This window comes from Leopardus geoffroyi, chromosome D2 (genome assembly GCF_018350155.1).
Source record: "Leopardus geoffroyi isolate Oge1 chromosome D2, O.geoffroyi_Oge1_pat1.0, whole genome shotgun sequence".
NCBI lineage: Eukaryota > Metazoa > Chordata > Mammalia > Carnivora > Felidae > Leopardus > Leopardus geoffroyi.
The window spans coordinates 61,879,577-61,906,373 of record NC_059334.1 but is presented as its reverse complement, the minus strand read 5'-3'; the positions used below and the strand labels follow the sequence as shown (position 1 = coordinate 61,906,373).

General features: G+C 36.7%; 1 protein-coding gene and 1 pseudogene across 9 annotated transcripts in view; one reads left to right on the top strand and one right to left on the bottom strand.

The window, feature by feature from the left end:
- NT5C2 (5'-nucleotidase, cytosolic II) overlaps window positions 1-26,797 on the top strand; it is a 149,434-nt gene that overhangs the window by 103,983 nt on the left and 18,654 nt on the right. The gene's annotated exons all lie outside the window — the stretch shown is intronic.
- On the bottom strand, window positions 1,766-2,522 carry LOC123577023 (annotated as a pseudogene).

Below are 26,797 nucleotides of genomic sequence, written 5' to 3'. Positions count from 1 at the left end.
AATGTGCCATGAAGTATGGAGACAAGATTAAAAGAAGTGTTTTTTGAAAGCTTTGAGTATTTTGGGATAAACATCATTGGAATAAGTGTAATAGCCTCACAGGATAAGTTCTTGGAAAGGATCTGTATTCTTTCTGAAACCTCATCTGAGACGTTGTCTTCTCTGTAGTCCTGACACCTTAGTACATCATTTCCTAAGAGCAACTTATATATCATTTGCAGCTCTTGTTTGCTTGCCTGTCTCCCCATTGGCCTGTGAGTTCTTCAAGGGCAAGGGCTTTCTTTTCACGTTTATATCCGATGTGTTGCCAAACTTGGCATGTAGTAGGTGCCCAGTAAAAATATATATTGAACGAACAATTTGGGTACATGAGTTTTAATATGTCAGTTTAAGAATCACTGTACTTTATTAAAATAAAAACTTAAATAAATTAAAAAACTTAAAAAAAAAAAAGACCTAAATTTGAGATCTGAAACCATAAAAATCCTAGAAGAGAGCACAGGCAGTAATTTCTCTGACATTGGCCTTAGCAACATTTTTCTAGATAGGTCCCCTGAGGCAGGGGAAACAAAAGGAAAAATACACTATGAGGATTACGTCAAAATAAAAAGCTTCTGCACAGCGAAGAAAACAGTCAACAAAACTAAAAGGCACCTACTGGATGGGAGAAGATATTTCCAAATGACATCTGATAAAGGGTTAGTATCCAAAATATATAAAGAACTTACAAAACTCAACATCTAAAACACAAATAATCTACACTTGATCTTAGCCAAAAGGCCGAGAAGCGATAAAAACACAAATAATCTAATTTAAAATGGGCAGAAGACATGAACAACCATTTCTCCAAAGGCATACAGATAACCAACAGACCCATGAAAAGATGCTTAACATACTCATCACCAAGGATATGGAAATCAAAACTACAGTAACATATTACCTCACACCTGTCAAAATGGCTAAAACAACACAGAAACAACAGGTGTTGGCGAGGATGTGGAGAAAAAGGATCCCCCCTGTGCATTGGTGTAGTGCAAACCTGTGCAGCCAATGTGGAAAATAGTATGAAGGTTCCTCAAACTTAAAATCCAGGAATTACACTACTAGATATTTACCCAAAGAATACAAAAACACTAATTCAAAGGATACATGCACCTCTGTGTTTACAGCAGCATTATTTATAATAGCCAAATTATGAAAAGCAGCCCAAGTGTCCATCGACTGATGAATGGAAAAAGAAGATGTGGTATGTGTATATGTGTGTGTATACACACACACACACACACACACAATGGAATATTATTCAGTCATCATAAAGAATGAAATATTGCCATTTGCAATGACATGGATGGAGCTAGAGCACATAATGCTAAGTGAAATAAGTCAGAGAAAGACAAATACCATAGGATTTCACTCATGTGGAATTTAAGAAACAAATGAGCAAAGGAAAAAAGACAAACAAACCAAGAAACAGACTTTTACCTTTAGAGAACAAACTGATGGTTGCCAGAGGAGAGGAGGATAAAGGAAGGGACGGGTAAAATAGGGGATGGAGATTAGGGACTGCACTTGTTATGATGAGCACTGGGTGATTAAAATAAAAACTTAAAATTAATTAATTAAAAACTAAAAAAACAAATCACAGTATTTGTTTACGCAGTATAAAAATATGCACTATTCAAGTGGAATACTTTTTTTTTCTTTTTCGAAGATTTTATTACAGGTCTTTACAGGGCAAAATCCAAACTCCAGGTTCAGCTGCCCAGGAGAGGAGACCCTGTTATGTTGTGGGTGCCGGCTGCAGCACAGCAGGCAGCTCTGGCTTCCCACCCTTCTGTTCCGAGATGGGGGTGGTGGGATGGATCTCATCTTTGGGTTCCACAGTGCTCACATGATCTGGCAGGGGCTTCTTAGGGCCAGTCTTACCACTTGGGTCCCAGGGAAGCATGATCTTCACTTTGATGCCCAGCACACCTTGTCTGAGCAGCACAGGGCACACACCAGTGTCAAAGTAGTAGTTAACAGGGTCCCCACTGTGAATCATCAGGCCATCCACAAACTTCATGGATTAGCCCACTGTCCTTGGAGCTTCCCAGACACCATGACCTCACAGCCTTTGGTTCCACTCACCATGATGAATCGCAGCACACCATAGCAGTCCCTCCACACAAGGAGGCCTCCTAGGAGTTTGTAATACAGAGACTGCCTGGGCAATAGCACATAGACCTCTTGTGGCCACTTTTTCAGCATAATGCTCTACAGTGCCCTCAGGGAAACCAAATCTTTTCTGAACCACAGCAGCCGATTCTCAGATCCGCCAGCCCTTCTCACCCAGAACATTCTGTGTCCTGGTGGCCAGGATAATGATTTTTTGTCCTGGTTGATGTAACTTGGACCTCAACCCCAGAGTAGCCATCTTCAGCCAGCTCCCAAGTGAGAAACTCATTCAGTTCAGCTTTGAAGATGCCATCAGCAATAGACTTCCTCTTCTTGGAAATTTGCACCATCTTGCTGCTGCGCACTGCTGAAAGGAAAGACCAAGTGGAATACTTTTAAATATGAACTTATGTTTTTAACTTTAAAATAATAGTAAGTTACATATGGTAAAACACATGCATTTTAGGTATATATATTTAGTTCGACAAAATGTATACATGTGTAACTACCACCACAATTAGGATAAAGGATATTTCCATCACTCCAAAAAGTTCCCTCATTGCCTCTTTGAAGTCAGTGCTGCCTTCTACCCTGCCATTTGCCTCAGGGCTTTTCATCATTGTAGATTAATTTTGCCCTTTTCAGAATTTCATGTAAATGGAGTCATACAGTATATACTCTTGTGTCTGGCCTCTTTTGCTCAACATAGTGTTTTTGTGATTCATTGATGATGTTTTTTGTCTGTCAGTAAGCAGTTCATTCTTCCTTTTTTCTTACCCTCAACATTTTAAAACTTTATTTTGAAATAATTTTAGACTTATGAAAGAGCTGCAAAAATAATAGTTGGCTTCTATTCTCTTCTTGTAAAAAAGATTTTTTAAAGTTTATTTATTTTTGGGAGAGAGACCAAGAGAGAGAGAGAGAGCACAAGCACAAGCAGGAGAGGGCCAGAGAGAGAGGAGACACAGAAACCGAACGAAGCTGGCTCCAGGCTCTGAGCGGTTAGCACAGAGCCTGATGTGAGTCTCGAAGCCATGAACTGTGAGATCATGACCTGAGCCAAAGTTAGATGCTCAACCAACTGAGACACCCAGGCACCCCTTCTCTTTTTTTTTTTTGTTAATGTTTTGTTTTGTTTTGTTTTGTTTTGTTTTGTTTGAGACAGCAAGACAGCAGGGAGGGGCAGAGAGAGAGGGAGACAGAGAATCCAAAGCAGGCAGGCTCTTCACTGCCACCACAGAGCCCAACATCAGGCTCAAACCCATGAACTGTGAGATCATGATGTAGGCTGAAGTTGGATGTTCAACTGACTGAGCCACCCAGATGCCCCAGCCTCTATTCTCTTCTGATGGTGACCTCTTATTTAATATAGTTGACCACAGTACAATTATAAGAACTAAGAAGTTAACATTAGTACAATACTACTAATTGAAATATAGCCTTTATTCAGTTTTTGCAAAATTTCCCACTAATATTCTTTAACCCAGTCTAAGATCCCACATTGCATTTGGTTCTCATTTTTCCTTAGTGTCTTCTGTGACAGTCCCGTCTTTCATTACTTTGACACTTTTGGTTAGATACTTTTGTAGAATCTTCTACAATTTGGGTTTGTCTGATGTTTTTTCACATGATGAAGTATTACGCACATTTGTGAAGAATACTACAGAAATGGTGTATTCTTTTCAGACCATAATACCAGTAAGTCTTATTACTAGTGATTTTAACCCGTCAACATTATAAAATTATCCTGTTTCTCTTTAAACTTTACTTTTTTTGGAGGAGGAAGCCAAGTAGTAGTCCATTGCATGTGCATAGGTTTTCCCTGCTATCTGAAAGTAGAGTGTTCTCTGAAACTATTTGTAAGCTGAAATGTCGTAAAGCAAAGAAACAGTCACCCTTAATTTATATGGAAGAAAATTGGGGGCATTTCCAGATCCTCAAAATAACTGTTCTTAGGCTTTTCTGATACTGTAAAACACATGTTGCTAATGAATACACAAAATAAATTGAGCTAAAGCACAGTAGCTTACAGACACAATTGAAAGTCATGGTGGCTTGATGCTAAGATATTAAGTCACAGGGAAGGAGTGTCACGGAGCCACTGTTGGTGCTTATGGTATGAACTGCCTCTACAAGGGCTGGCTGCAAAACAAATGCTGAATGCCAGTTTTGCTTTTCGCTTTTTTCATAAAAGCAAAAATCCTCTTCAGATTTATTTCAGTTAGCAAAAACAGGTACAAATATAGGTCATTTGTCAAGGTTAAGTGGCATAACTTGAACTTTCAAAAAGTAGGGGATACCTGTATACAATTTGTTTATTCATTTATTTGTTGATGGACCTTTGAGTCGTTTCATTTTGGGCTATTGTGAATAAAACTGCTACGAACAGTAGTATACTACAAGTCTTTTTGTGGGTGTATATTCTTATTTCCTCTGGGTAAATACCTAGGAGTACAATTGCCAGATTATATGTTTACCTTATAGGAAACAAACAAATGGTTTTTCAAAGTAGTCATGCCATTTTAAAGTCTCACCCAGGAAACATGAGAATTCTGCTTGCTCCAAGCTTTTTTTATGTTTGATATTGTCCGTCCTTTGAATTTTAGCCATTCAGGTGAACGTGTAGTGTTATCACTGTGATTTTACTTTGTATTTCCTGATAAATAGTGATGTTGAAAATCTTCACGTGGTTATTGGCTACTTAATTTCTTTTGTGAAGTGCCTATTCAGATGCCTATCTTTTAATTGGGTTGTTTGTCCTTTTATTTTTATTTTTAAATTTTTTTAAAAGGGCAATCTTTTTTTTTTTTTTTTAAGTTTATTTTGAGAGAGAGAGCGTGCACGCCAGCGAGGGAGGGGCGGGTGGGGGAGGAGAATCCCAAGCAGGCTCCACACTGTCAGTGCAGAGCCTGTTGTGGGGCTTGAACCCATGAACCGTGAGATCATGACCTGAGCCGAAGTCAGGAGTCGGACACTTAACCAACTGAGTCACCCAGGTGCCCCAGGTTGTTTTTTTGAGTTGTAGAAGTTCTTTTTTTTTTAAGTTTATGCATTTATTTTTGAGAGAGTGAAACCGTGCAGCAGGGGAAGGGCAGAGAGAAGAGAGAGGTAAAGAGAGAATCTTAAGCAGGCTCTACACTCAGTGCAGAGCCTGATGTCAGGCCCAAACTCACAAATCATGAGATCATGACCTGAGCCAGAATCAACTGAGCCACCCAGCACCCCAAGATGATTTCTTGACCAGTTTGTAGAGAATTGACATCTTAACTGCATTGAGTCTTCGAGTCCAGGAACATGATACATTGTGCCATTTACCTAATCTTTTTTAGTATCTCTTAGCAATGTTTTGTCTTTTTTGGTATAAAAGTCTTATACGTTTTTATCTGTTAAGTATTTCCTATTTTTTATGTAGTTGTAAATGGTGTTTGAAATTTCATTTTCTATTATTTTGTTGCTGGCATTTAGAAATAGCAGCTCATTTTTGTATATTGTCTTTGAATCCTGTGACTTTCTAAATTCACTTATTAGTTCTAGTAGTTCTTTTATACACTTCTTAGAGTTATCTACATATATAATCATTATCTGCAAATCACTTTTCTTTCTAATCTTTGTATCTTACTAAAAAATTTTTTTTGCCTTCTTGCACTAAAACCTTAGTACTATGTTGAATAGAGGTGTTGAGAATCGACCTCTTTACTGTATTCTTGATCTTAGGGAGAGAGAATGTTCAGTTTTTCACCATTAAGTATAATATTAGTTGTAGGTTTTTTGTAAATGCTTTTTATCAGTTGGAAAGTTTCCTTTTATTCTTAGTTTTCTGGGAGTTTTAACATGAGTGATTGCTAAGTTTCATCAAATGTTTTTCTGCCTCTGTTGAGAAGATCCAAGGATGAATTACACTGAATGATTTCTGAATGTTAAACCAACTTTGCATTCCTGGAGTAAATACCACTTGGTTAAGTACTATTCTATGTATTGGCAAATTTGATTTGGTGCTATTTTGTTGAGGATTTTTGCGTTTTGTCCATGAGGAGCATTGGCTTATAGTTGTCTTGTAATGTCTCTTGAATTTTGGTTTTGGCGTAATGCTGGCCTCATAAAATGAGTTTGGGAATTGTTCCCCTTTACTATTTCTCAAAGTTTGGGTAGAATTGACATTATTTTTTCCTTAAGTATTTGATAGAATTAATAGTAAAACGGTCTGGGCCAGGAGTTATTTTTGTGGGAATGTTTTAAATTATGCATTCAACTTTTAAACATAGGGCTAGTCAGAGTTTCTGTTTCTTCTTAAATCAGTTTTGATAGTTTGTGTCCATTTCACTGAGTTTTAAATTTATTGGCATAATATTCATTATATTTTTATTATTCTTTTGATGTCTGTAAGATCTGTAGTACTGTTGTATTTTTCATTCCTGATACTGGTAATTTGTGTCTTTTTTTTTTTTTTTTTTCTTCAGTCTAGCAAGAGGTTTATCAGTTTTACTGATTTCTTTTTTCTCCTGCTAAGAACTTACCAGCTTTCAGTTTTAGTGAATGCATGAGAATGAGGGAGATTTAAATTTAAAGGTGATTTTTATTTATTTATTTATTTTATTTTTTTTTTTAATTGTTGATTTTTATTTTTTTATTTTTTTATTTATTTTTATTATTTTTTTTAATGTTTATTTTTGAGACAGAGACAGAGCATGAAGGGGGGAGGGTCAGAGAGAGAGGGAGACACAGAATCCGAAGCAGGCTCCAGGCTCTGAGCACAGGCTCTGAGCCTCAGCACAGAGCCCGACGCGGGGCTCGAACCCACAGACCGTGAGATCATAACCTGAGCCGAAGTCGGACGCTCAACCGACTGAGCCACCCAGGCGCCCCTTAAAGGTGATTTTTATTTATTTATTTATTTATTTTATTATTTTTTTTTTTTTCAACGTTTATTTATTTTTGGGACAGAGAGAGACAGAGCATGAACGGGGGAGGGGCAGAGAGAGAGGGAGACACAGAATCGGAAACAGGCTCCAGGCTCTGAGCCATCAGCCCAGAGCCTGACGCGGGGCTCCAGACTGCGAGATCGTGACCTGGCTGAAGTCGGACGCTTAACCGACTGCGCCACCCAGGCGCCCCTAAAGGTGATTTTTAAAGGAATTGTTACTATTTACAAATTTTTCTAAGTTTATTTATTTATTTTGAGAGAGAGCAAGAGAGCGAGAAGGGGAGGGGCAGAGAGAGAGGGAGATACAGAATCGAAGCAGACTCCAGGCTCTGAGCTGTCAGCATAGAGCCTGACTCTGGGCTTGAACTCACAGACCACAAGATCATGCATGACCTGAGCCGAAGTGGGATGCTTAACTGACTGAACTACCCAGGTGCCCCGGGTTGGTTGGTTGGTTGTTTGTTTAAATAGAAATAATTGCCTAACTTTTATTACTTTTAAAAAATTTTATGATTTTGCTTGTAGTTTGGTACATTTATTTCCCTGAATGAAATGTGTCATAGAGTGTTCAGTAGCATAATCCATTCTGATGGGAACCTCATTATCTTCATCTCATCTGAATGCAAGCTTTCAGAGATCTTGTTTATCATCAACTGTCCTTGTAATTAAAGCGAGCTATACATTTTTTTAATTTTTTTTTTTTTTTTTTAGCATTTATCCTTTTTTTTTTTTTTTTTGAGAGACAGAGAGAGTATGAGCAGGGAAAGGGGCTCAACAGGGGCAACAATTCTTTTAATGGCTTATTTATTTTTGAGAGAGACAGAGAGAGAGACAGAGCATGAGTGGGGGTGGGGCCAAGAGAGAGGGAGACACAGAATCCGAAGCAGGCTCCAGGCTCTGAACTGTCAGCACAGAGCCTGACGTGGGCTCGAACTTACGAACAGTGAGATCATGACCTGAGCCGAAGTCGGACACTTAACCAACTGAGCCACCCAGGCACCCCACGAGCTATACATTTTTAATGTTTTTATTAGTTTATTTATAGAATTTCTATGTAAGATTAACATTTTTATATAAAATTTTTAAAACTCCCAAAATGAAGAACTTAACCTGTTGACATAAGCTAATTTTTCCTGATTGTCTTGGACCTAAATTAATTTTAATCTTGAGATCTGCCTATAAAATTAATGTCAGTATTGGTATGTAGCTCCTTATCTAATACCGTAGATTAACATTTTCTCTTACTGGGAGTATGTACGTTAATTATGCTTTAACCAGTTTGTATACCAAGTACAGAAAAGTTACATAAATGAAAGTCATTGTTTAGATTCTAAATAATTCTGAGTCTTTTATATTAGCTTTACCATTCACCAGCGGTGGACTATGTTTTTTATAAAAAATGCACATGAAAAAAAATACACATGATGTGTATCAGAAACTGGTCCTTTGCATATTTTTGTCTTCCTCTGCAGATATATGTTTTTCTTTTCCCTTCTCTTAAGGCTTTTTTTCCCTCAATTAGACCTGTTGGGTGCTTTGGTTATCTATCTTATTAAGTTGCTCTAATGTAGGTGCTTTCTAGACAACAGATTTTGTGTTTGTGGTCTTTATCTGAGAGCAATCTTTTAGCCTTTTTCTGCTGAAATGTTTCAGACAGATGGATCAGAATGATGATTGCATTTCCCAGGACAAATCAAGCCAAAAAAGATTTAGGTCTTTGGACATATGAAAGAGCAAGAAAGTTGTTTTTAACCTAGCTGTTTCCCCTCCATAGAATGAAGGGAGTAAAGCTATACTATTTGTGAATTCTGTTTCCTTGTTTTTGTTTGTATAGAGGACTGCTAAAAATGTTATATTGCTGCATTTATTTTTGTTAATAGTGGACAGAATAGTAAAAATGGAAAGCAAAGGGAAAATTGACTTTTTTTTAGGTTGTTTATTGCTTGTTCGTTTTTCAAGTGGCAAACAGACATAAATGGACCTGTGGTTTCTATTGCTTTTAGTATTCTAATTACTTAGTTTTATAATATTATATCCAGAAACTTATTGCTGAGGTTTCAAATGAGAAATTATTTTCTGATTCAGTGAGTAACTTAAAGTAACTGCTATTACATCCTCATGATTGTAGTTCACTATCTGACAGACTGCTAATCTGCAAAATGTGGTTTCTTTTACAAGCAAATGTTAGCCAATAGCTATTAAATTAGAATAATTTGGATGTAAGAAGTGATCGAAGAGTAAACGAGTCAGAATAATCCTATTTCTGTTTTGAAGGCTAAGTCCCACACATTCAGAGTTTAGGCCTAGTCTTATTTTTATCTTAACCTTAGAGACTATGAGGTTGTAGAAAAAGCAGTGTGATTGACCTTAGTCATTTAAGAAAAAGAAGGTGTGTGTGTGTTTGCGGGGGACAGGGTGGGGGGGAAGGAGGGTAAACTGTTGGTATAAGGCTTAAAGGAAATAATGATGTATGTAAAATGATGAATGCAGTGATACCGAAGTATTGATATACTAGTCTCAAGCTATACAGGAAACTCTAAGGAATAAGGACAAGAATATCAACCTTAAACTCATTTATATTCCTATATATTGTGGAAAAACCTGAAATGTTGGACAGATAGCAGTGGAATATTTAATCACTCCTTTGTTTTTGAATTTTCTTTGTAAGTATTACAGATGATCATGAACTTAATAGAAAGTTGGAAGTTCTTTTTCTGAATAGATTTAAAATGTCAAAGTATTTGGCATCAGATTATGTTTACAGAGAAAAGAAATTAAGCACTGTTTTTAGTGAAGGGTTATTTAGCAGGATCATGGTGAAGGAATGGATTCTGAGAAAGGGTTTTTATTTAAATTTAAATTTTTTCCTTTATGACAAAGGTATCACTGATACGCTTCTAATAAGTACCTTGGAAATTATTTGCTTTTTAGAAACAGTAAAAACTCTTTTAATGAAAGGAAGTAATTGACCTTTGCAGTTGCATGAAAGACTTAATATGCAACAAGTTTCATGGAATTAACATCAAAATTATATATGTATAATTTTCAGAAGTCTTTACCCCAAGGGAGAGTGTATGTGTCCACGGAGGATTTAATATTTGCTTAATGACCTTCACAAATATAGAATGACTCTTGGTTTACAATTATGAAGACGTATTATTTCTAGATTGGTTCATGTTTTGTTTTGTTTTGTTTTGTTTGGGCTTCACACCCAATGTGGGCTCAAATTCACAACCCGGAGACCAAGAGTAGCATGCTCTGCCAACTGAGCCAGCCAGGCACCCCTCTATGGTTCATTTAAATCATTTTGATTTTTCCTTTTTCAGTCAAGAAGTCTGCTTTTTTTTTTTCTCATATTTTTCCTTTCTTTTTTTTTTTTTTTTTTTTTTGTTGTTGTTTTTCAACGTTTATTTATTTTTGGGACAGAGAGACACAGAGCATGAACGGGGGAGGGGCAGAGAGAGAGGGAGACACAGAATCGGAAACGGGCTCCAGGCTCTGAGCCATCAGCCCAGAGCCTGACGCAGGGCTCGAACTCTCGACCGCGAGATCGTGACCTGGCTGAAGTCGGACGCCTAACCGACTGCGCCACCCAGGCGCCCCTTTCCTTTCTTTTTATTGCCCCTGTTGAGCCCAAAGATCCAAAAAGAGGCACATTACAATTTTTTTCCAGCTCCAACACCTTTAGGGTTCTGAGCCATTTTGGTAAGTCCAACAGTAAGTTCCTTATTTTTTGTTACCATTTCAGTACTAATGGATGTTGGTCACTGTCCAGTCCTTCCCATTTTTCTGAGAAATTGTCAGGAGGAAGAGAACATTTATTAAGCATGTACTATATGTGCTATAAAATATATTTTATGTACAGTGTACCTTTTATTTATTTTGAAAGAGCACACATGCAGGGAGGGCAGAGAGAGGAGAGAGAGAGAGGGGGGGAGAGAGAGAGAGGGAGAGGGAGAGGGAGAGAAAGAGAGAATCCCAAGCAGGCTCCCCGCTGAACACAGCGTCTGATGCGGGGCTCAAACTCCGAACCCTGAGACCATGACGTGAGCTGAATGGCGCCCCTGCACAGTGTAGGGCTCTTCACAACAGCCCACTGAAGTGGGGATTATTGCCTCTATTTTGCAAATAGTTCACCAAGTCAAGAGGTAAAAGAAATTGTACGTGGAAATTGGCTTAAGATTCATAGCTAGAATGTAAACCTAGGTCAGTTCTGTTTCTTAATGCTGCTCCGAGCTATCACAGGAACAGAAATTATTTACTAATCTCTCAATGAGAAGTCATTGTCTTGCATTTGAATATAATCCTCATCCTTAGAATACAGATAATTTTACACGGTTTTTCTTTTAATTTTTAGGAGTAAGCATAAGGAAATTTACACGGAGTACTGTGTAAATACTTTGTTCTAGATATTGTTAAAATTCTAAAATTGTGCATTTTTTAAATCTTGGGAGGAATTGAAAATATGTTAGACTCTCCTTTTGAATTTTTCTGCCCTCCTCTCCTTTCTAGGCTATGTTATTAGCCACCAGGGATGAAATCCAATTATCTCAAACCTAAGCATTTTGCAGTAACAAGCCCAAAGCAGAGAGAGAAGATAGAATAAAGCTATTAAAAGTACCAGAGAAGAAATTAAGAGAAACTAGTTTTTGCTAAATTAGAGGATTATCCTCTTACTAGCAGAACTATTTCTGGACCTTTGATCTGTCATCTTATCCTGTCATGCATAGTAGATGCCCTCAATGATCTTGTTTTATTGTTTTTGGAATTGACTCAACTTACTTGACATTTAAATGAACATTTTTTTTGCGTGGTGTATTTACTTGGACTTAAGTCCAGGCCACTCAGGTCATGTTTCTGTCAGCTATTGTATATCCTCACAAAACTTACTGGCATTAGTGGCATTTAAAATTTTTTTTTAATGCTTATTTATTTTTGAGAGAGGGACAAAACGTGAAGCAGGGAAGGGGCAGAGAGAGAGGGAGACACAGAATCTGAAGCAGGCTCCAGGCTCTGAACTGTCAGCACAGAGCCTGATGTGGGGCTCAAACTCATAAGCCATGAGATCATGACCTGAGCCGAAGTCGGACGCTTAACTGACTGAGCCACCTAGGTGCTCCTGTCATTAGTGACATTTAAAGGAGAAGAAACAATCTAAAGTAAGAAGTATTATATATTATATATTATTGGTATGCTGTCACCAAAGACATCTCAAACAAGGTAGAGCACCTTTTTCCCTCCCCTTTTTTTTTTATTGTGGTGAAATCCACATAAAACTTATTATTTTATCTATTTTAAATGTATAATTAGTGGCATTAAGTAAATCTACAATATTGTGCAACCCATTATCAATTTCCACAACTTTTTCATTATCCTAAACAGAAACTCATTAAGCAGTAACTTCCCATCATCTTTTCACTTCAGCCCCTGTAACTCCTAATCTACTTTTTGTGAAGTTACCTATTCTAGATGTTTCATATAAGTGGAATCATATGATTCCATGGGTCTTGGTTATGTCTCTTAGCATGTTTTCACGTTTCTTTTATGTTGTGGCATATATCAGATTTCATTCCTTGTTAAGGCTGAATAATATTCCATTATATGTACAGACCACATTTTGTTTATCCATCGTCCATCAGTGGACACTTGGGTTGCTTCCACCTTTTTGACTTTTGTGAGTAGTGCTGCTAGGAGCATTGGTATACAAGTATGTATTTTAGTCTTTGCTCTCAGTTCTTCTGGGTAGATACCCTGGAATGGAACTGGTGAATCCTATAGTAATTACATGTTTAACTTTTTGAGAAAGTCCTGAATTGTTTTCCACAGTGGCTGCACCATTTTACATTCCACCAGCAATGCATGAGGGTTCTAGTTTGTCCACATCCTTGGCAACACTTGTTATTTTAAGATTTTTGTTGTTATTTTGACAATGATCATTTTAATGGGTGGGAGGTTGTATCTCATTATGGCTTAAAAATATATATTTTTAATATTTATTTTTGATAGAGTGCGAGGTGCGGAGGGGCAGAGAAAGAGAGCGTCAGAGGATCTGAAGTGGTATCTGTGCTGACAGCAGGGATCCCCATGCAGGGCTCAAACCCACAGACCCTGAGATCATAACCTGAGCCAGAGTCAGCCACTTAAGTCCAATGCTCAACCAACTGAGCCGCTCAGACATTTCCTCTCATTGTGGTTTTGATTTACATTTCCGTAATGGCTGGTGATGTTGAGCACCTTTCATATGTTTATTAGCTATCTATATGGTATGTCTTATTTGGAGAAATGTCTTGTCTTAGTCCTTTGTCCATTTCTTAACTGGGTTGTTTGGTTTGTTGTTGAGTTGTAGATGAAATATCTTTAGATATTTTGGACATTAATCTCTTACCAGGTATATAATTTGCAAATATTGTTTCTCTTTCTGTGGGTTGCCTTTTCACTGTCTTGAATAGTGTCTTTTGATGCAGAAAAGTTTTTAATTTTGATGAAGTCCAGTCCATCTATTTTTTCTCTTGTTGCCTATGATTTTGCTGTCATGTCAAGAAATGGTTGCCAAAATCAGTATAACAAAGATTTTCTCCTCTGTTTTCTTTTAAGAGTTTTATAGTTTTAGCCCTATGTTTAGGTCTTTGATCCATTTTGAGTTAATTTTTGTATGTGGAATAAAGTAAGGATCCAACTTCATTCTTTCTCATGTGGATATCCCGTTTTCTCAACACTATTGAAAAGACTGACCCTTCCCTTCCTGAATGGTCTGGGCATCCTTATAAACATCATTTGACCATATATGCACCAGGCAGCATTAAAAAAAAATAAGATATATGACAATGTGAGCGTTTGTGTGGTGCTTCAGCGTTTCTTAAAGAAAGATGAGGCTCCTTGTAATGGTACTGAATTAAATTAATAATGGAACATCAGCTGAGTAGAACCTACTGTGGCTAGTGTGTAAACTGGATGCACCTTTTGAAGTTCTTAGTGTGACAGCACTGTCAAAGTTTCTTAAAAAGTTTTTGGTACAAACTAAGGAAGATAACCTATCTTAGAAAAGCCAGAGAAATTCTCATTGTCCAAAGTCATGAGAGAGGACTCAGGGCATCCTTCTTACAACTTGAAAATGTAGAATTTACATATTACCTTATTCCACATTCTCTCAAACAGATTGTCTCCATGCAAGAGAGTTTTGTGTTAATGAATGAACAGCTCTAAGTCATTGAAAGTTATTAACCTATTTATATCCTCTGACTTATTCTTGAGGGATTTATCACTTTGTGAATGGATCAGATGTATACAGTTGAAGGTTTAAGGAATATAAAAATAGGTGTGATTTTTTTTTTCTAAAAGAACTTTTAAATAGGGTTTTGTTTGTTTTTTCTGAAACAATAAGGGCTTGAGTGTTTGAACAGAGAAACTAGGGTAATAGATAAAAAGAAGAAAAACTTCCAAAAACAAATGATCCCTTTACAAAAAAAAACTAGGATTGTGCTTCATAAAATTATTAATAAAAATAAATTGGAAAACACAAACAAAACAAAAATCTAATCAGTATATATATATCATGCAGGACATCTTGCCTCCCTGTTGCCTGAGGGAGTGATAAGGCTCATTTGGATGAGTAAGTTCTATTATGTTTGTACTCAACTGAAAAAGAAGAATTGTGAAGATGAAAAGTGATACTTTAGTACTAGAGTCCAATCAGTGATTAGTATCAAGGATCCATTCAGAATAAGCTGAACTTGATGGTATCTATGGTTGAATGGGTTTGCATAACTGGAGGGTTCCTTATGTACAGTATTGACTGTAAAGCAATAAAATATACTTCTCTGTAAATCTCCAGAAGTGATTTGAGGTGACTTGCAAAATGAAACACATATAAAATGAGTCAAAAGACTACTTTTTTTTTTTTTTTTTTAAGTAGGCTTCACTCCCAGTGCACAGCCTGGCACATGGCTTGAACTCATGATGCTGAGATCAAAAGTCAGACACTCAACCCACTGAGCCACTCAGGCGCCCCAAAAGACTACTTTTTATAGGGGTGCCTGGGTGGCTTAAGTGTCCAACTTTGGTTCAGGTCATGATCTTGCAGTTTGTGGGTTTGAGCCCCGCGTCGGGCTCTGTGCTAACAGCTCAGAGCCTGGATCCTGTTTCAGATTCTGTGTCTCCCTCTCTCTCTGCCCCTCCCCTCCTCACTCTGTCTTTCTCAAAACTAAATAATAAACATTTTTTTTAACGTTTATTTATTTTTGAGACAGAGAGAGACAGAGCATGAATGGGGGAGGGACAGAGAGAGAGGGAGACACAGAATCAGAAGCAGGCTCCAGGCTCTGAGCCATCAGCCCAGAGCCCGACGCGGGGCTCGAACTCACAGACCGAGAGATCATGACCTGAGCTGAAGTCGGACGCTTAACCGACTGAGCCACCCAGGCGCCCCAATAAACATTTTTTTAAAAGACTACTTTTTATAAAAGACTGTAATAAAATATGCTTCCAAATATCCTTCATATAATCACCTTATTAGGAAAAACTTATTCCAATATTGCTATCATTTTTTTTTTTTAAGATTTAATTTTTAAGTAATCTCTTAAAAATTTGAGTGTGAGGCTCGAACTTACAACCCTGAGATCAAGAGTTGCACGCTCAACTGACTGAGCTAGGCAGGCACCCCTTCACTGTCATTTCTTAGACATTTTAGGAATTCTTTAGAAATTTGTTTTCATAGCCAGTTTATAAACACAAGAAAACCTGCTTCATTGCTTCATTAAGTAGTCCCCTGTTTTTTAACCCAGTTTGATCTACCGTTTTATTCACTGGTTGCTCTGAATAACTGCCACCCCCCCCCCCCACCACTTTAAATTCACTTCGTCATCTGTTGATGAAAAATGTGCTACTAGGGAGGATATCTAGAACAACATGCTATAGACTCTGAAAGTAGTTTTGAAAGAATTTCAGACATGTTCTGAGTAATGATTGCATTATTGGAATAAGTATATATTGACTTGAGGAGTGATTATTTTGAATGGGAGAAGGCTAGTTTGGATGAAAAAGTTCTATTATGTTTGTTATTAAAAGGCATTATTTGGGGAGGGGTTGGGAAAAACAAAAGGCATTATTTTATGTCCCATCTCATACCGTAGTTAGTTTTCATTTCATAGTTGGTTTTTGTTTGTTTCTGTTTTGGTACAGTTGTCTTCTAGAGAGAGAGAACTTAGAACTTATTTTGGAATAAGTCTACTGATCCTTAGGTAAAAATACTTGTTTTCTTTATTAGTTTGTTTCTTTAGCTGAACTAAGTTATTTTTTAAAAGCTATTGTTGATGGCATCCCCACTTTCGAATTTTTTTCACATGTTTACATTTCTGTTTTGTTTGGTCCAATGTCTCACCCTATGTGTTAACTCTGATTTGCTAAGAGTGTTAATATATGATAATACTAAGCCAGTACTTTCATACCAAAAGAGCAGTGCCTTTGTTACAGTAGGTTTTCTCATCAAGACTATAAGATTGGACAGCCTTAGTATAGTTAAAATATTTCTGAGCAGTCCTTAATTTGGAAGGCTCTTACTATAACTTACTGCTGATAGAAGACTGTTCTAGTATCATACTGGCCTGTAAGTGGGAAGGATATTCAAGCAGTAGTTAAAAGATCACCCAAACTAGTTAATAATTCTGCATGTGCATGTGTATAACTTTTGTATACTTGTGCAACTTCAGTATTCTTTGAAAAATTAGTTTAAAAACTTTTGATCTGATAGAAGTTATTAAATAGGAAGAGAAAACATTAGGGACGATGAAACAAGAATCCAAAATACTGATAATTGTTAAAGCTTGGATGATGATTTTAAAGCAGATCATTTAATATTCTCTGTATTTTTTTTGTGTATGATTTAAAAATATTCTTTTTTTTAAATATGTCACTTTATTATTTTTTTAAATGTTTATTTTTGAGAGAGAGAGAGACAGAACGTGAGCAGGGGAGGGGCAGAGAGAAAGGGAGACACAGAATCCAAAGCAGGCTCCTCCAGGCTCTGAGCTGTCAGCACAGAGCCCTACTACGTAGGGCTCAAACTCAAGAACCTGAGATTATGACCTGAGCCAAAGTTGGATGCTTAACTGACTGAGCCACATAGGTGCCCCTAAAAAATATTCTTAATAAAGTTAAATTAAAAGACTAAGTAGAGGAAACTGACAAAATGCCAATAAGGTGATTTTTTAAAGGTATTTGAATGTAAAGGTTTTTTATTTCCATTTGATATATACTTTTTATTTTAGGTATTACTGCTGTTTTCTTTTCCTTTCTTTTTTTTCTCTTCCCTTCTCTTTTCTCTTCTCTTCTCTCTTCTCTTCTCTTCTCTTCTCTTCTCTTCTCTTCTCTTCTCTTCTCTTCTCTTCTCTTCTCTTCTCTTCTCTTCTCTTCTCCAGAGTGTGAGAGAGTGTGTGTGTGTGCAAGTGTGAGCCAGGAAGGAAGAGAGGGAGAGAGAATCCCAAGCAGGCCCCACACCCAGCATGGAGTCCGATGCTGGTCTCAATCTCACAATTGTGAGATCATGACCTGAGCGAAAATCAAGACTCAAATGTTTAACTGACTGAGCCAACCAGGTGTCCCATCTTACTGCTTTTTCTTTCTTACTTTTTCTTTTTTTTTTTTTAAGTTTATTTATTTTGAGAGAAAGAGAGAGTGAGCATGAACAAGCAGGGGAGGGGCAGAGATAGAGGGAGACAGAGAATCCCAAGTAGGCTCCACGCACAGAGCCCGACGCGAGGCTTGAACTCACTGAATCTTGAGATCATGACCTGAGGTGAAACCAAGAGTCAGACACTTAACCAACTGAGCCACCCAGGTGCCTCATTACTGCTTTTTCTTCAACTTAAGGATTTCTTACACTAACTACCTCAGAAAACAAAGGACTATTTCTGCAACCAAGTATGCTTTTGAAGTGGTGTAGGTTAGGAAAGAATTTTAAAAGAAATAATACTCCAGGGACACCTGGGTGGCTCAGTCGGTTAAGCATCGCTCCTGGTTTCAGCTCAGGTCATGATCTTATGGTTTGTGATAGGCCCCACATCAATCTCTGTGCTGCCAGGAGCCTGCTTGGGATTCTCTCTCTCCCTCTCTGCCCCTCCACCATGCACATGCTTGCTGTCTCTCAAAATAAATAAACATTCTTTAAAAGAAAGAAGACAGAGACAGAGAAAGAAAGAAAAGAAAAAAGAAAACTCCAGTGCATAATCTTAGTTGTAGATAAAAGCTCTTTGTATTGAGATTAAATACCCTCAAGACTATTATTTTTAGATACATATTTATGTTACCTGTTTTAGATTTATATATTACTTTTAAGCATCTCTATTTTACATATATGAGTCTACACTTAATTTCCAAATTTTGATTCCCTTTATGTCATTTCACTATCCCAGTTGGTGTTTCCATTAATTTAATTTTTAATTTTTATTTTTTTAACATTTATTTATTTTTGAGAGAGAGAGACAGAGTGCAAGCAGGGGAGGGGCAGAGAGAGAGGGAGACACAGAATCTGAAGCAGGCTCCAGGCTCTGAGCTGTCAGCACGGAGCCCGACATGGGGCTCGAACTCACAAAATGTGAGATCATGACCTGAGATGAAGTTGGATGTTTAACCAACTGAGCCACCCAGGCGCCCTGTGTTTTCACTAATTTTAAATTAATCTTTCTGAATTGCAATAATGTGTGGTTGGTTCCTAGGTCATTAGGAGATTTAAAAGATTGTTTAATAAAATCCAGTTCCATCTTCTCCATTACAAGGTGAGTGATAGAAATAATCACTTATCAGTGTTTATGATCTTTTCATTGTCAATCATAAAAGTATTCAAATGTAAATCAGGTTATTTTTTGGAATAGTGTCTTATGTTAGTTGCATCAGTAAAATTACTAAAATCTTACTTAACAAATATTGCCTGCTGTTTTCAACAAGTATAAACTTGTTTCAAGAGTCTTAACATTAACTACATCTGAATTAGAATTTTAAAAACATTTAAAAGGAGGGGTGCCTGGTGGCTCAGTCAGTTAAGCTTCCAACTTTGGTTCAGGTCACGATCTGTAGGTTTGAGCCCTGTGTTGGGCTCTGTGCTGACAGCTCAGAGCCTGGAGCTTGCTTCGGATTCTGTGTCTCCCTCTCCCTCCCCCTTCCCCTCCCTCTCCCTCAAAATAAAAAACATTAAAAGAAAATTTATTTTTTAATTTAAAAGGAGTCTTAACACAATAGTTAACTTTTGATTCATCTCTTTTCTGCTTATACAGTCTCTAAATGTTTGCTTTATCATTGGGTTAATGGTCACTGAGAAAAGAACCAGATGATAATGGAGGCATGCTATGTAATGAAAATTTAAGGTTAAGCCTTGTGGATAAAAACCTACTGGGTCAGAGAACTCTTAATAGTGGGGGTTACCTAGGCCAGGCAGATCATGAGGTGATTGTAATTCTTTCAGTCATTGGGAAGATTTGTTTGGTTTGACAGCCATGGGAAGGAATCAGATTCAGGTAATTACAGTCCTTCTGGCATAATTGTTACGGCACTGTGGTAGAGACCAAATTAAGTGCCTAAAGTTTCCTTTGTTTCCTAAGGTTTTTATCCACCCTCTCAATTTTTCTTTGAGATGAATAGAATAACAGGATTATTTAGGATACTCTGTGGTTATTGAAGAATGAATTTATTTCTGTCTGGATTTACAATTCAGTAAGTACCTAAATTCTCTTTACTTCAAGACTCTTAAGAGGATACTCAAAACATTTCAGTTAGGTGGGAGAACTTATTTGGAAGTATCTGACCTAAAGTGTATGCTAGACTTTGAGCACTTTTTGCCCATGGACCCAGTTGAGACCTCAGACCATAGTTGGCTCAACTAGTTTGTTGTTTTTTTAAATTGAGTCAGTAGTTAAAAATGGAGAAGTAAAAATTCAGGCTGGCTGTTATCACAGAATTGGCAACATTTGGCTGAGTATGAGTAGCTAAGTAGCTGCTTTGCCCTTTAGGCAAGACATGCACCAACACTTAGCCCATTTTCATAACAGTTGAACACTGATATAAGTGATATATATCTGACGATGATACAGACTGATATAGATAAATTACCTGGATCCGAGTCTTGGAAAGTTTGTCTGGTGAACTTTATAGTACCTGGAGATACTGGTTATAACAATGAAGTGTCTGTTTAAGCCTGAATAAGTCACACATAGATTTTAAGAAGACTTCCTGGGTTGGGTTAATTGGCCCCTTCTCTGTCCCTTTTTACCTCCCTAGCCACATTATGGTATTGATCTTCTGAAATTGATTATAAATACCTAATTATATATCCCTGTAGTTCACTTTGAGCTCCTTTAGGCCAAGGACCATGAGTTGTTTTTTGTTCTTAGTATCTAGTACCTGGTACGCAGTGGGCATCCAAATGTTTGTTACATTACTGTAACTTTAGTACAGGTGTTTTTGTTTTGTTTTAGTAAAGGGGTTTGAGTGGGATGAACTGTTCTTATTTTGGGGAAAAATTATGTAAAAACTGTTTCAGTTTTAAAATTATAAGTAGCTCCTTTGGTTAAGGAGGGTTTTTCAGGTTATTATCTCAAAATTTCAGTTTTTCTGTTTTAAATTGAAAACCCTACTTTCCACATGGTAACTACATTTATCATGGTGAGCACTGCATAATGTGTAGATGTTGTGCACTGGACACTGACATAACATTGTATGTCAATTATACTTCAATAATAAAAATTAGAGTAAAGAATACTCTAAATACACATGCCTGCTAAGTGAACAAGCTCTTAGAGGGAAAAAAAATGGAATTAGGGAATTTTTTCATTTTGTTTTAAAATAAACATTCTTCTAATACTCTTAATAATTTTTTAAACAAATCTTTTGCTTACCATTTAATTTTACTTTCGCAGTGACTTGAAATTGGCAGGCTTCCAGACTCCCCTTGTGTGTTTATCTACGTTTTTAGCTATTTGGGAGTTGGTTTCATTTTATATTACTAAAAGTGTTGGATGGTGCCTCGCTTTTGTATTTTAAGTAAATTAAAATTGAGGTCATTTTTAGAAATTTTCAATATCTTTTAAAGATCATTTGTGATCTCTTGGATTAGAGATAGAAATTTCTACTCTGTCTATGTTATTACCTTAGGGTTTTCAAATAGTTTTGAAAAGTGGACAAAGTCCTCTGATGTTTATATGAGATTTGGAAAGGTTTTATCTAAAGTTTCCTGATGAAAACATGAATTAATTTGCCTTTTCTAGTTTTGGTCTCAGAGAACCAACATTGCATAGCCTAAATAGAGAATGTTGATATTAATCACATTTACGGCATAAAAGCAAGTAACTATTCTTGGGTGGTTGGGTTGGATATTTGTTTTCCATAGTGATTGGTGGTGGTGGTTTCTGTTGGTTTTAATGTTTGTAAGACTTTTAGACATTCTATTTGGTCATTTTTGCTGTTTTATTTAGTACCATCTTCCTTTCCCAAAAAAGTTGGGAGGAGTCAAACCATATGTAAATGTCTCTAGGGAAAATGACTCCCTATAAACTTAAACATAATGAATATCTTAAAAGTGTCAATATTTTGTATGTATCTTCAAGTCATTTCTTTGACTAAACTAGGTAGTTTCTCTAACTTTATGAAAGTAGAGCAATATGACTGTGCTTACTGAAGGCAAATATCCACTGAAAGAATCAAAATAAAGTTTTCCTTCTATCCCACATTTAGACATCTAGTTAGATTTTTAGCAGCGTGACGTTGGTTCTTGTCTGTATCAGGATGGCAAATGTAGGTGTTGGAAGGGTAGAAAAGTAGGTAGTTAGGTACAAGTAGACTTACTTTAGGTACTTAACAGCAAGGTGAAACTGCTCTGGTTTATTCTTGTTTCCTCATTTAGCTTGTTTTACTTACTGTAGTTCAGTTTTAAACAGTTTACCAGCTGCATTTAGTTTCTATCATATAAACCTGAAATGTGCTAGAGAAAATAAACTAAAACAAAATAGATTTATTTTTCTGTTTATCTTTTAACTTAACATTTCAGGATCAGAGTTGGTACTCCAGGCTCAGGGTGTCAGAAAAGGTAAATAATGCACAGTACTTAGGCTGATCTTCAGTACCCTTCTTTTGTTATGGCCATTTAGACAAAATTCTAGTGATGGTCAGAGGCTTCTAAATAGGAGGACAGTAACTCCTGTAAATACCAATATCCAAATGGTGTCTCTCTGTTCCAGCCCATCGCAACAGTTTTAAAACCAGTTTTTGTTTTTGTTTTTGTTTTTGTTTTGTTTTGTTTTGTTGCTTTGTTTTGTTTTTTTTAACAGGAGAGCCAGTGTAACTCCTTCAAGACTGGAGTGACACTCTACATCTGCATCTGCCTCGTGTGAGTTCTCATTTTGGCAGCAGCACTCTGCTAGGCTGGAACCTCTCTAGAGGTTTGCCCTTCCTTTTCCTAAAATCTGTAAACTATACACAGTGTGTCTTGGTGGCAAAGGTAAAAAGTGCATGAGAATTTTAGACTTCCTTGCAGAAAGATTTTGGCTCATTTCAAAGAAATGGTCTCCTCTAACATAGGTTCTATCTTGTATGAACAACGTTTCCTCAAAACAGACCCCATAACTTTGATCCCCACAACATACAGTTGATATTTTTTGGAGAACTGTTTTTTTCCTTACAGACTATGGAGTAAAGAATATCTTTAAATGCACTCAGTAGCTTCAGCTTTCAAAGCTTTGGTTGTTCTCTTTATAGTCTAGTTACGTAACCTGAGAACACCGTGTGCTGCCCTAGTGGCTCAGGCAGTCCTCTTTTTTGGACTCTGGCCCTTGAAAGAACTTCTTCTTTGTCTTTGAACATTGGGTAAATTAGGATAGGCCTGAGGACTTTCTCGAAGAAGAAATAAGCAGTGAATGTGTGAGGTTATGTTTACTCTGAATCTGTTGGCTGCATTTCGAAAGTTGTAAGAATTGAGTTTGAAGCTATGCATCACTTACTCGCCAGTTTGGGGAGAGAAATTGAAGTTAGAGCGTTTGCAGCTGTGGAGAGGCATAGAGCTGCACAGTGTGAGGCCATATATATGGTTCCCCACATATATCAAGGCTGACTTTAAAGGGCATGGTCATTAAAAAAGGGAGTTTTGCTTCTATTTATTTATTTTTCAAGGAATGGTGATACTTTGCAGGCTTTAGGACTAGTCATTTTTGCTACCAGGTCAGAACAAATTGTGATTATTCCCAAGGGACACTTAGAACAAAACATCTAACCTTCTGCTCTGTGCAGCTACAGTCTGCTTTTCCAACCCTGGTTGTACTGTATAGTGCTCTAGCAGATGATTTAATGACCTGGGAATTTGTGTTACTGAAATGATTATCCGGGAAGCTTATGAGAAAATGTCAATAGCTTGTAGGTCTTCCTGATTAATATAGAGCTCAGTGAAATAGATAGTGTTGTCAAAGTGGAACTTGAACTCTCTTTGCTAAATCCATTCCCACCTGTGATTAGAGCAGTTTGTTTTGGACTAGGTGAAAGAAATTGGAGGGAGGACAGTGTGTTTCAACACCTAGGCTTAAGTTTTGATGGCCTATGTAATCTAGAAATTCATGTTTAACAGTGGTATAATACCTCGCCACAAAGAGCTTTGGATGAGAGTGAGGGAGACTTAAGTTCTGCCTTAAGCTTATATTTGTGCTTGCTATGTATGTAACTTCAGGTCAGCAAATGGGGAAAATACATTGTATTTTTGGAAAGTACCCTAAACTCATTGAGTAAAAGGAAATTTAAAGTATTTGTTTCTGTAGGTGGAATTACTAGAAAGTTACCTCAGTTGAACACTTGGGAGGTTCTGCCCTGGAATAAACATAAGTGTGGCAAGTGTGTAGTGTTTTATTATCTGCTGTTCTAGGGTTTGTGCTGACAAAATGGGGATTTGAGATATCTCCCTCCTCCCTCCACTCCTCACCCATCCCCGGGTCTTTTTTCCTTCACTAAAAGTTCTGAAAAAATGGATTTGGGTTTTGATCCAAAGTGTCTCCTAAACACAGGTTTTAATCACCATTACTCCCTCCCTCTATAATTACCTGATGTCTAACTAGGGAAAATGTCTCATTTAGGGCTGAGCATGCATGAGTGGAGGTGATTAAGGTTTCCCCCCTCCCATTCTTATGGCATAGCTAGCAAATTATCCTTCTGAAAAAATTAATAATTGAAAATATTTTATATGGGCCAAATCCTATAAGAATGAATGTCAGTGGATTATCCACATTACTTAGCTATACTGGAATTTTGTTTCATTAAATATTGTTTGAAATAAGTAGGACTTTGTTAGGATTGAGAAACAGTTTTTGTTTTATGGAAATTTTGTTAAAATGAGATTTACTCTCAGTTGGGGTGGAAACACGGTGTTGGGTGAGAGATATTATATTCTCAAAATAATTCAAATTGACATCAGTCAATACTTCTTTTCTGATATTATTATAGCACACCAGCTCTTACCCTTTTAGTGTGTATGAATATATAAGCACTTCTTTTACCACAGTATACATCATCTAGATTTAAGAATTCCACCCTCAAGGATTCCAAAAGGGTTTGGTTTTTGTTTTTTGGGTTTTTGTTTTTGTTTTGTGGGGTTTTTTGTTTGTTAGTTTTGTTTGCTTTTTTGGTTTTTTTGGTGGGGGAAGGTGATGATGGGGCTGGAGTTGAACAGAGAAAAGTACATAGCCAGTCTTGAGAATATTAGTATTAGCATTATTTTTACCCCTGAAACAACAGAAGAAATGACAGCTTCTTTTGGCATTGTTCTGATGAGACTCAAGGGCCTCCTTCTCCTTAGGGCCTTAAAACATTTAGGCTTTTTAAATATGACAAATGTTTATTAAAGGAGTTTGAAAGCTCACCTGCTTTTTTTTTTATATTTCAACTTAATTTAAAAATAATAGGTATACACATTAATATTTACAAGTTTTTAAAAAGTACAGAAAGGTACATACATGAAAGTATACTTTCTTCCCCATCTCTTAGCCACTCAGTTCCCTTCTGTGGAAGTGACAAGTGTTACTGATTTCTTTTATGTAGTTCCAGAAATATTCTAAAAGATTGATTTTGGCAAGGAAAAGTTGAATACTACTCATAAAGATATTAGCACTAATTTGGATCGGTAGACTAATTGCAGTGAAAAATCAGTTTGAGCCATAGGCTGTGTATTAATCGTGGGTAGAATAATAATAATAATAATAATAATAATAATAATAGCATTATTATGAGATAAAAATGGATTTTTTTGCCTCATTTGGCATTTAGCAAGATTGCAGGTCTATTAATTTTTATCTTTAACATAGCTTACCCTCTCCTAGAGACTGGTGGGAGGATCCTTACCTAAATATTGCATTTGGAGGAAACCTATTTAAAGGGGCAATGTTTTCTTTATACTGAACTGCATTGATGATTCTAAAAAGTTTTTTCATTATAGAATAAGATTTCAGAGATAGGTAATAGTAGGGAGAAACTCCCATATTCTGAAATCCATCTTATTTCGCCTGTAACAAACTCAGTAGGCTTCTTTGGCAGATAAGGATATATATCCTATACATATACTTGCACATACCCATCCTTCCATAAATTTCATAAAATGAGTCCTAATTCTTTTTTTAATGTATATTTCCAGTCTTACTGAGAAATAGACATACATCACTGTACAAACTTAAGGCATACAGCACAGTGGTTTGATTTATATATATTGTGAAATGATTACCAAAATAGGTTCAGCTAATACTCATCTTCTCATATAGATAGAATAAAAAGAAAAGAAAGAATAAAGAAAAAAATTTGTTTCTCCTTGTGGTGAGAACTCTTAGGATTTGCTATCTTAACAGTTTTCTTATATATCATACAGTGGTATTAGCTGAAGTCCTCAATGTTGTCCATTATATCTCTACTACTTATTTATCATATAAATGGAAGTTTGTACCTTTTGACCACTTTCCTCCAATTCTCCCCCCTGATCCCTAGTCATAATTCTTTAATATCTGATTTCCAGTCCACATTCAGATTTCCGTAATTGTCTCAGACATGTCTTTTTATGGTTGATATTGCAGCAATAAGTTGTAAAATGCAATTAAAAAAATTTTTTAATGTTTATTTTTGAGAGAGAGAGAGTGTATGAGCAGGGGAGGTGCAGAGAGAGAGGGAGACACAGAATCTGAAGCAGGCTCCAGGCTCTGAGCTGTCAGTACAGAGCCTGACGTGGGGCTCAAACTCATGAACTGCAAGATCATGACCTGAGCCGAAGTCGGACGCCCAACTGACTGAGCCACCCAGGCACCCCTGTAAAATGCAATTTTGATGGCTTTATAATATTTTTAGGGCTGTTAAGAAAGCAAGTTAATCCTGACAAATAGAATTATGCTGATCGGAGAAAGCATATAAAGCAACTATCAAGCCAAATAGTAATTGTAAAAATAATTTTTTTTTAAAAACTCATTTTGAAGGATTCCTACACGAACTATACACATCAGCGAAACCTTCAACATATATAGACCTCTCTACCTGGTTTTCTATTTACGTACATTCTCATGGTTTATATCACAGCTGTTGTGCATATTAGTTTCTTTTAAAACTGCCTTTAGATTATGGGCATGAAAGAACAGATAAAGGAAAAAAAGTTTCCTAAGAATGAAAGAATTCTGAAATGTTTGATAATTCATCTTGTCGCTCTTGCTCCTACAAAAATATGACCTATTT